Source organism: Rattus norvegicus, chromosome 16, assembly GCF_021556685.1.
Source record: "Rattus norvegicus strain SHRSP/BbbUtx chromosome 16, alternate assembly SHRSP_T2T, whole genome shotgun sequence".
Taxonomy (NCBI): domain Eukaryota; kingdom Metazoa; phylum Chordata; class Mammalia; order Rodentia; family Muridae; genus Rattus; species Rattus norvegicus.
In genome coordinates, this window is record NC_141549.1 from 88,414,219 (window position 1) to 88,426,391 (window position 12,173).

Sequence of the window (12,173 nt, forward strand, 5' to 3'; positions counted from 1 at the left end):
GCAAAGCAGATAGGTACGTCACTGTCCGGTTGTTGTGTGGCTGGCTAATGATATCTTAATCTAATGCTGTCCCTTCACGTTGTAATAGAAAGACCAGAAGCCCCATCCATTGTTCTTTGACACTTCTGTCTCTTGGCTATGATTAATTTCATTCCTAGAGTTTGGTGGAATGTTTCTATGACTATTTACAGGTGTGTTTTTTCAACATCTAAAGAAAAAAAAATCCGTACTCTCGAGCTTTGAGCTATAAGCTTGTTTTCATGTGAAAAGCGTGATGGTTTATATTCCTTATAATCTAATGTCCATGAAGAATAGAATAAAACTTCCTTTGATGGAAGAATAGAATTAAAAGCTCCGTGTGGATGTCAAACGTTCTAAATCTATGTCTCGGCCTAAAAATAGATGAAGCTATTTTGTTTTCCATACTGAGAGCTCTGTATTTCCGTGTGTGACTTGACTTGACAGTGGCGAATTGGCTTTAAAAACTGAGGAAATTAAAAGCTGAGAGAAATGAAAAGAGATGCGGGCACACACCGAGAATGACCTGGAGAATAATTCGGTAACATGCTAAACCACCATCAGCATGTTTGCTTTTCTACTTTATCCTTAGATTTTTTGATTTGTTTGTCTCCCTGTGTGTCCGGGTCATTTGCCGCCACACCAGATCGTCACCATTAGCAAGCTTATCTTTCATAATCTCCCTTGGCGGCAGGTGTAGTGGATCAGAAAGAAAGTATATTGAGTAAGAAGGCATCCTGAGACACTCAGAGAAACATTATTTGAAGTGGCATTATCATTGCTCTATAAGCAAATCCCTGTGTTATCTCCAGCGATAGAAAGATCATTTTACCATAAATAAAATAAAGTCAATCAGTTACTGAGCCTCGAGGCACTATCAGATAGGAGTAGCAATAAATCAGGCTGATAGCCTTACAACAACCCTGGATTTTTCTTGCTAATCAAATAAGATCAGAACCCAGCTATCACTGCAGGAGAAGAGATGAATTTAATTAGCTTATCCAACAGTGTCATTTAGTAAATCAAAAGCCTCTGAAAGGTCAATGAATCTTGTCCTTATCACATTATCTCCCAGCACTAACGAGGTGCCATTAACCAGCCCCATGGTGACCGTCATTTTCCTGCCTCACCGCAGCCCACTCTGGAATAGGGACACAGCCACTTTAGGAGTGGTCCTGCTCTGAAAAGTCTATTCATTTCCAGTTTCTCCTTAAGACACCTTTAACCATAAAATTCATCAGCATTGGTGACTTGTTCACAAATTCAGCGACTTAGGACAAGCGCTACCAGTAGAACATTGAGCCGAGAAGCAAGACTTGCCTCCCAGTGTATATCCACCTAAGTAGGAGGAGACAGCATTTGGGAATTCTGATGGGGCATCAGGCTTTGTTCAACTGGTTCACTATAGTGTACATGAGATAGGAAGTTCAAAGGATAGAGAGGCCACGGATGAGGAGGGGCAAGATGTCTGACCTCTGAGACATGTATACAATACACAGCAATGTGGAAGGCAAGTTGCAGGAGAGGACGTAGCACACATGTAAGCCAGGTCTACTTGGTTAGATCTCATCTCCACGGCAGTGACTGCCACACATGCTTTGTCCATAGAACCCCTTAGCCTGTGAAGGTCTGATGGTGTTGATAGAGCAATGGCTCAGCTAGCAAACGACTCATCCCATAAGCAATGGGACCAGAGTTGGGTCCCTCATGACCCATGCTGAAAGGCCAACCATGATAGTTAAAACCAGGGAGGTGGAGACAGGAGGACTCGGGAGAATCCAGGACCGAGTGGCCAGAGAGCATAGTGGAATCAGCCAACCTCAGACCAGTGAGAGACCCCGTGTTGAAGTACCCACTTAGACTTCTCATCGACAACAACATCTGATGTTGACCTCTGTCCTCCACACATACCCATGGTGCATGCATGCACAACGGCAATAATACCAAGTGTGTGCACCACAGCATGCACAGTGTTAGTGTTGTCCAGTGAACTGCTTCCACGTGCTTATATTTCATATACCAACTAGCTTAATCCTCAAGGGTACCCCCACAAATCCTTTAAATCCTTTAAATGGCACAAATGCTTTAGGCAAAGCTAACCCAACGTCAACCAGCAGTTAAGAAGATCAAATCTGATCCTGCCTCTCCTTTATCTGGAAAAGCATGCAGCTTGCCTTTCTTCCACAGTTTCTATAGACATCATGGATTCCAACACACCAGGTTAAACAGTGTTGATGTATAGAACAATTGGCAAGAGTATTGGATTTTCATTGTTCTTGATCAGAAATGCCAAAGGGAGATGCTCTATTGAACTTCACCAGCAGGAAGCATCCTAAGCAAGCAACGGCATGTATGTAGAGAAGGCAACCTGTGCTAACTGACAGCCATACTAGAGACTCCTGCTAGACCCTTGTATACAGTAGCCACCAATGCTAATTCTTACCAAAGCATCATATCTCGTGTGATATCTTTGTACAAGCAGGTAAGGAACTAGGAATTTCCCAAGGTCAGCATAGAAAGTGGACCTGGAAGTCCCCTGTGAATTCTAAAACCTTTGCCAATACATGGGTCACATAACCTCTGGGTTCAGTGAGCTGCATAAATTCCAAAGGCTTCTAGTACTAGTGTACAGGTGAGCCCTTGGGTACATTTAATTGTTTCAGGTAAGAGCAATTGGAGGGACAGCATGCTGCCAAGTGACTGCATGGCCCCAATAGCTTCGGCTGCAGTGACATGGATTTGAAAAAGTGTAAGGCTCTTGCACTATTTATGACCATTGGATTGACAGAACCAGAATGTATACCTTTGCCTCACACTGTAAGACTTGAGGAGGCTACAAACCCCCAACATGTCAGTGACAAATTAAATGTGGACAACTGCAGACATGAGTCACTAGAAGAAACACCATGAAAAACCAAACATGTAGTCCTATTCAAGGTACCTCTGTTGGTCCTTTTATTTAAGGAAATACTTAGGCTGAATTAAACATCTGTGAAACAAAAGATCAGATGACAAATGTAAAATCATGATTATATATCAGTTTTTTGATTTGTCAAGCTTATGCATTTATTTAACATATATTTTCTCTGGAAGGCCTACTAAAGGGACTTTCTTTTTCCTAGGAAAACCTACACACACACACACACACACACACACACACACACACACACACACACACACACACACAAAATCATTTTTGTTCTGGAGAAGTTTGTTTCTTTACTTACTAATAGATAACACACAGGTTTTGTAATAGTTTCTTTCATACCTTAATGTCAAAATAGTCATAGCTCTTTTAGTTATACATTGTATTCCTTCAATAGATGTATATTAAATTTTTTTTCAGTGTTTTTTCAGGATGCAGCTCCTACAAGGCTTCCCATGCTCCAGTGGGTCAAACTGCACCCCCCTACACACAAGTAGCACAGAGTGGACTCACTGGGAAACCACATGGCATTGGGAGGGACAGGAGGGTAGGGAATGGGGTAATCTCATCAAAACACATTGTATCCATGTACAAAGAGCTCAAATAACAAAAGATTCTGTTGCTAAATAGAGAGCTGTGGTGTAAAAAGAATCTATGTAACGTAAACAGAAAGCATGAAGCAGCCTGGGTCTCCAAGATGTGATGGGGTAGCATTTCCCAACCTAGTCCGGAAGGGTTGATGGGGCAGGTGTCTGAGGAAGGCTACCTCTTTCCATCTGAGCAGAGCCATCCCTTCCATTGCTGGCTTGTGCTCTGTGTGGAACCCTGAGGACACAATCTGAAACAGCCTGTGCCAGATGATCAACAAGAGAACCCCACCTAAGGACAAAGGAGACTTCTGGAAGCTTTAACCTTAGCAGCACAGGGAGGAAGCCACGAGAAGACGGAGGAACTACTTTAGAACTTCCTCTTTGAAAGGAAAGTGACTAAGCCTCTGTGAATAAGCACCTCTCACCCTGGGAAGCTGCTCTCCAGAGCAAGGGTGTTTCCCTGTGGTGCCTTGCATACTGCTAGCCTTTCCATTCGATTATCTGCAGTTTATTTATCTGTGAGAACACACTTGCGTGACGTTCTGTCAAGAGTCTGAATGACAGTGAGAAAATGTTTGGGGATGTGGGAGAGCAGTGCATATGGAGTTGAGTGACAAGTTCCTAAAGGAAACCCTAAAATATAGGTTCCTGGCCAGAATTTTCAATGATCGCCTAATCCAGGCGGGCCAAGCCGTCTGTTACCTGGGTTCTTGTCCCCTCCTTAGGGAGGGGCTGGTGATAGGCTGTCCTTCTGTAAGGAGACATCTCGAGCTGACATCTGTCATCTGTCAACCACTTAACTATAATGATGGGCAAAGTTGCTATCAGCTGTCAATGGGCCATATGGACTGATAGTAAATGAACAGACTGTAGCCACAGCTCATAGATGCAGGACTTAGGTGAGTCAGCGTGCTGCTCCCTACCGGGCGGGTTGGAGTCCTCCGTGTGTGCTGCAGAGGAAAGCATGGAAAAAGAGGGTCAGATGGGTGACTCGGAAGACATCTTGTCTTAACCTTTATCACATAAACAAATATACAAATATATAATTCTGTTTTTTTTTTTTTTTTGGTTCTTTTTTTTTTTTTCAGAACTGGGGACCGAACCCAGGGCCTTGCGCTTCCTAGGTAAGCGCTCTACCACTGAGCTAAATCCCCAGCCCACAAATATATAACTCTTAATGACAACAAATTTGTGGGGTAAGCATGAAATGGGAGTAGAGCTAGAAACACACTTCCATGAAAGTCATAGACACTGGCCCCAAGAAGTCACTTATGGTGACATGTCACCAGGAAGGTAGCACGGGGCCTTATTGAAAGTTAAGCACTTCTGGGAGCAAGGCTCACAAAATCCTAGAGTCTTTCATGTGCTCACAAGAGCTTTCAAGTAGATTACTTGAAATAATAAGAGAAAGTTTTAAGATATTCATCAAATGTGATCTAATTTTAGAATCAAGTTCATGTGTTCCTGCAACATTAGATTTCCCTCATACTTTGTGCAGATATTCTCTGTTATCCTGAGTATATTTTAAGAGGTCATGTTATGGGACTGGGAGGTGGCCCAGTGGTTAAGAACACTTGTTTCTCTTCCAGAGGACCTGAAATCAGTACCTAGCATCTCTATCGGGCAGCTCACAACAGCCTCTGAGCTCAGCTCCAAGGGCTCTGAACCTTTCATCTGGCTTCCATGTGCACCTGCTCTCACATACATGCATGTGCGCTCTCTCTCTCTCTCTCTCTCTCTCTCTCTCTCTCTCTCTCTCTCACACACACACACACACGTGTGTGTGAATATGCACATGCATTCACACACACACTTGTGTGAATATGCATGCACACACATGTACACACACACACACACACACATTAAAATTAAAACAGAACTTAAGAAAGTATGTTATAGGGAATTTTCCAAGGGAAAGTTCCATCGATAGTAACTAAATGAAATTAGAATTTATTTTGAACCCAAAATAATGGTTATTTCCATAACCAGCATTAAGCATACCTATAACTAAAGAATCAATTTGTAATCACTAATCTTTCAACTCCTTCTGGCTGGAGACTACCATATCAGCGTCGGTTGTTTTCTATCCTGGCTGTGCATTAAATGAGTTGAATAATAATCTTAAAAGGTGTGGTCCAAGAAGGACTTTTTTTTTAAAATTATCGACCATCCCAACATACAGTGGACAGCCATTACTTGTACATTTTGCTCAACAGTCTCTTGAATGGAGTGTGGTGAAGCCTGGTGGACACGGGGGAAAACACTCGAGCCTCAATAGGCATGGGTGTGAAGCAAGATGCTTGTATCCCGAGTTTGGCAGTCTGTATGAGAGGGGCAAATCCAGCATTCTGGCCCCTTCCACTCCTTGGTGGTTTCTGTGTCTGTAACTTCTGTATGACCCCCCTGTGAACATTTCTGCTCTGGCATCGGGTCAATAGTGTTCTCTGAACATCTAACCACTCTGAAATTCCTGTTCCACAAGAATGCCAGTTCTCTAGGGAAGTGAAAATGCGTCTCGTTAGAGATGGCCAGCTCTCAGGATCTCCTTCCAGGCCAGGCTCCCTGGTTTCCACGGGGAACAGGGCTCTTAACACATGTGTTTAATGCTTGATACACTCAGACATTGGCTGCCCTCTTTGGCTCTGCAAAAAAGCATTTGTCTTGCCTTATATTAGGTTTATGCAGTGAAAATTTGGGTAAAAGTGGTTACCATATTGAGGACAAGAAAACTACATGTCAAAGAGGTTAAATATTTTGCTATGAAGTTGCAATGATGTATTTCGTCTTTTCAGGGGATCTCTAACACTAGGGATTTTGTTTTTCACCTACTAGCATTTTTCTACAAGTCTAGTCTACTATGATTAAAAAAAAAAGTATGGCCAAAAGCAACTTGGGAAGTAGTGAGTTTCTTTCACCCTATGATTCTCAGGGCCTAGGTCATGGTCAATCAGTTTCACCCTGATTCTTAGGGCAGAGATCACCATCCATCAGTGAGTGAAATCAGGAAAGAACCTTGAGAGAAACTAGAGTGGACTATGCAAGAACATGGCTTACTGGCTTGCTTGAGACTTGCTCTATATACAACCCAGGACCACCTGCCCTGAGGTGACTCACTCTACTGTAAGATGAGCCCTCTCAGATCAGTCACTATAAGACTCCTCACATTAATCAATAAGCAGGAAATGTGCCTCACACTCACCTATAGACCAGTCTGTTGGAGGCATCATTTCACAAGAGCTTCTCTCTTCACCATTGACTCATTTATGTCATGTTGACAAAACTAAAGCAAGTTTTAAAGAGAGCTCAGTCTCTTAAAAACAATTATCTCTTTCAAAGTCTAAAGTCAATCAATTATATACTTCCTTATTCCAAGAGGGAAGGACTAAGGCATGGTTACAAGTAGATCAATGCAGAACTGAAACCCAACAGCATTGAACAGCCATGTCTAATATATGGGACTGGTTCATGATCTTCTGGTCTCCAGGTGGGTAAAACAGCTCCTCCAGCTATGCCTCCCTCAGCATATGCAACTTGTCCCTTAAGCTCAACCTGGCTCCACTCCACACTTGTTGATGTCCTTCGTGGTCTCCCATAATCCTGGCCTCTCCAATATCTTGGAATACTCACTATAACTGAGGTTATACTTTCACAATAGCCTCTGGAGCCTGCCTCATGACTCCACACCTCAACTTCTTTCCATGATCCCTTTAAATTTTGCTTCTTCTCTACCACGGAGACTACTTACTTCCACCAGTGACCCCTCCTGGCCTCTCACACTGCCAAGCCTCTTCTGCTTTCCAATACTCCTCAGTCTTACAGCTTTCATGTGTGCCATCAAAACCAGTACCTCATGAAAGACTCTTACACATTACCAAGCTTGGCTGTCAGCATCAGATGAAGGCTTGGCCCCTTGGGTAGCTCTGTGTGCTGGCCCTGAGAAAATACTTCTCAGAAGATTTCACCTCAACGATGCTTGTTTCTTGCTAATCAAAGCTGATTTTTTTTTTTTTAGTCCCAGTGGACAAGAAACCACATACTTCTCAGTCCAAAATATGACATGAGTAGATAGAGTCTTTGAGGGACTCTCAAGCTTCCCTCTGGACCTTCACAATCCAGCCCTCCACTGTCTGCATTCCTCTCAGCACTTTTACTTTCGAAGCTCTTGCAGAAGAGTCCATTAAGCTTTGAGCACTAATGGCTTTTCTAGGACAAAGTTCCAAACACTCTCCCCAAATACAACAGGGTCAGATCTGTTGCGGCAATGGCCTTCTCACAAGTGCAATTCCTAGGGTAGTTTGTTTCCTACTGCTGTGGTAAACACTATAATCAAAAGTGACTTGCAAAGGAAACTTCCATTATTTCTGAGAGCCTGCAGTTGAACATGTAGGGGAAGTCCAGGCAGGAGCTCAAACAGGAACCACAGACAGGAATAGGAGCAGAGGCATGCTGCTTACTGGCTTGCTCCCCAACACTTTCTCAGTCTCCTTTTATGTACAAGCCAGGACCACGTGCCTCAAAGTGGCAGTGTTCACAATAGACTGAGCCCTCTCAAATCAGTCACTAGTCAATAAAATCCCCCCCCGGATTTGACTACATGTCAATCTGATGGGGGCCTCTTCTTAGTGGAGGTTCACTCTTCTCAGATGATCCTAACACATTAGGTTGGATTTAAAAAAAATCTCATCAATATGATATTCCCTTTCCTAAACTTAGAAACGATAACCCAAGAAATGGCCAACTCTGTATCCCTAACCCCATTGAGCTTGATTGCCATTCTCCACCCCAGGTTGATAATCTATACCCGTTTCATCTTAGCTGAGGCTGAACAGGGTCAGACTAGCATGCCAGCCTGCCCTTTACCACAGAGCAGCCAAGACTCTGGCAGCTCTCTACACTGTGGACTTGAGTATTGCAATTTGACGGAAACGTTTTTTTTTTTTTTTTCCTGTTCAGACCAGGCATAGGGAGGGATGGTAGATTGAAGAACTGCTTTGTCCAAACTACCTTAGTGAACTAAGAAGTTTATTGAGGTTACTGATAAGAGCATGAGTCATCCAGGCAACCTGACCGGTGAGAAGTCCGTCTTAACATGGAAAACCCTCATGAAATCACCTTTATTCAAGTTCCTGCACAAGCTCCAGAGACGCACAACACCAAAGAGAGTCTCTTTCACCACACAGTCGCTCATCTTACAATGCGGAGGGGACCCAGGAGTCTTTCAGTCTGTTATTGGTTTCGTGAACCCCATGAGCCCTCTGCTTCCACTGGGGAACATTTCAATTAGGAGGAAATAGATATACAGTGTATATAAGCTGTGCTGTGCTTGAATGTTTCACATTAAATCAGTAAACTAAAGAGCTTGGATTACAGATTGCCTTTGGAGTGAAATTCGTTCTTATTGAATCTTGATATACATTTTTTTAATTTGTGGTTTAATTTTCCCCTAAAAACCAGAGGAGAAATAGCTTTATGGCAAACATGTATAATAATATTCACTTAATTTACTCAGAAGTAGTGAAACTCTAAATTTAAATAAACAGGGCAATTTTATTTTAAATTTTAAGATGTAGAAGAAAACAGCCATTGGGTAGGCTGAGGAACTGCCTCATCTCCACATTATATCCAAATCTGTTTCTGGTTGCAAGACCTAAAGTGTTAAAAATATTTATTTCACGTTAAAAAAAAAACCCACTTATTTACTCAATATAGAACTTCTGTTTTATGAAGTGGCAATTGCACTATATGTTTTGAAGATCAGAAAGCTTTATTTCAATTAAGCATTATTGAAGATTTTACTCAGATGTATTTGGAAGAGGCCAATAACATTGAAAAAAGAAAACCGCTGAAATTAGAAGAAAACATCTCCCTCACACACCTATAAATTCGTAAACACCACACAAAGTTTTAATAAAATTTTCATAAGGTAGATCATCCTATACAAAGTGTCAAATCACTTTCTGGGATGTAAAATGGCAGTGAAGCAGTGATAGCTCGCAGTTGAAGTAAATGCAGAGCGTCTTGGTGCGTTGAGGGCAGCAGGCAGCCATTCTGGATTCCTTAGGATCTCTCCGTGTACCACGTGTTTGATTTCTCTATGCCAAAGACTTTGCAGCTCGTCAGAAACCTACCGAATGAATGCTAAACATAAAGTAAAAGTGGCAGGTGGGAGGAGAGTTCCACCCACTCACTAAACTATGGGTAGCAAGAAGGAAGCTAGGTGATGGTCACAATTGAGTCAGATCTGCTATGGAGCACAAATCCTCTGGGAACAGATTGGCATGAAAGCCATGAGAGGTACTCCCGATAGTTCCTATATCAAGGGCACAAGTGAGAGTCATTGGAGGCGAGGGAGCCTCAACTGAGAAAATGCCTCCATAAGATTGGGCTGTAAGGCATTTTCTTTAGTAATTGATGTGGAAGGGTCCAGCTCATTGTGGGTGTTGCCGTGCCCAGGATGGTGGTTCTTGGCCTAGGATGGTGATTCTCGTCCAAGAAAACCACAATGAGCAAGCCAGTAAGTAGTATAGCTCCATGGCCTTGGCATTAGCTTCTGCCCCGAGGTTCCTGCCCTGTTTTGAGTTGCTGCCCTCACTGCTTTGGATGATGGACTCTTACATGAAACTGTGTGCGAAATAAACCCTTTGCTCCCCAAGTTGCTGTTGGGCATGACGATTCATCATGGCAACAGTCACCCTAACTAGGATAAGAGGTATTTGGCACAGTGGAATGATGCATTAGTACACACAAGTGTATAAAGTGAGGAGTATCTACACATATGTATGTATTATGTGTGTGCGCATGTACGCACAGATAGAGTCATACATACATGGCCAGGGTATGCTTCTCTGGAGATAGGGTGTGAGTTGGGGTTCAGTGGTGGAGCGCTGTCCTTGAAGGAACAGCTATAATGAAGTTGGATTTGAATCAGAAAGAAATTGGATGGCAATGAGGCTTTGCTCCCAGGAGAGAAGGATGAAATCCATTTTATAAATATAAATATGACAGTAGTTTATGGGATATAACGAACAGAAAACATCTAAGAGCCCCCCAAGCTCATTAGAATGATCTTACCAAAGCCCATTTGTGAAATTTAAGAGGAAATGAAGAAGAACGGAAGAGTCAAAGGCGAACGCCGGGTCATCAGCCAGCTAGGCATAAATTGGTGCGCAAAAGAGCAGCAGCAAGGGTCAGGAGACGGTCAGGAGGAGTGAGCTCAGGCAACCAGCACCGAAAGGCTCAGTCCTTGCAACCGCCGCTAATGAACGCACACCCTACGGAACAGGGCTCAAAGCACATTCTGCTGAGACGGGACCCTTAAGGAGACAATACAGCATTACGGGCATCTATGGATCACCGAGTCACGTTCTCGTCCCTAAGCGACAGAACTTCAGTGCGCCTGGCTCCCTTTCTTTAATAAAATGGGCTTGCAGCATGACTTGTTTTGAGACTTTTTTTTTATTGAAAAAAAAAAAGAAGTCTGTAACTCTTACTTGTTCTAGCTGTTGCCTTCTGGAGGCACTGCTTTGGTATCTTTATCCGGTGTATTCGCAAGCAACGCATAAATTCTGCCTCGTGTGTCAGTGCGGCTCATCTCCCAGTGCATCTCACCTTTAGACCGGTTATTTTTTTTCCACCACCCCTCGCGCTCCCCTTCAGATTCCAGAGCAGGAGATCAAATGAAGAATTTTAATGTGTATTTCAGTTTTCCGTATAAATCATCCTGTCATTTGGGCACAGCGGCTGGTTTCCCTCGTATTAGCTGGAGAAGATCATGAATAAATTTGCAGCGGGCTGCACAGGGGATTATGTGTACATGAAATAATTCTTATTGGCAATTGCTTTTACAACTCAGTGCACAGAAAATTTAACATGAGGGCATGGAATCCCATCTCTCACACCGGGGTGAAACCAGAGAGCTGCGGCTACACCGATACTGAAGAAATGAGGCTATTTCTCATCAGCCTCTTTGTTTGGTTTGGTTTTTGGTTTGGTGTTTTTGTTTTGCTTTGGTTTTGGTTTTTGTATACCCGCAGAATCACCCCACCAACATTAGAAATGAACACCACTCTCAGTCACAATCTTCTAGGGATTGCCTATGGCTCTCAGACAAAAGCCATTGTACTTCACCTTGGTATTGAAGGTCCACCACACTCTGATCCATTCCAGAGTTCTGTCTCTAGCTTAGACCCGTCTTGTGAAAACATGACGAACATGTGGCTCATTAACCGATGTCTGTCCTGTGCCACCACCGGACATAGTAACCATCTTCTGAGCCTTCAAGTTTGCTCCGACCTCTAAGGGTTAGTAGGGTGGGCAACAGCTCTGCTCTTCAGTGTCCTATTTCTCATGATTTCTAGCCTTAGTGGCCAGAACCTCTCTACCTCACTACTATCCCAGGTTTTGGTGTTGAGCTCCCCAGTGATGATTAAGGAGTAAGGAGATTAGTATTTCATAGACTCAGGAAAATATCGATACCTATTGGTGCCACCTTATAGTGTCTGAAGTTCTCACTGTTCCTTGTGACCTTTGTGACCACAGAGCCCGATCTGAACTCACACCTTGATGTCCAGTGCGCTGAGGGCATAACACTCTTGTGGGAATTTGGATTTCCTCCTCTCTTCTTCAGGTGTCCCATCCTT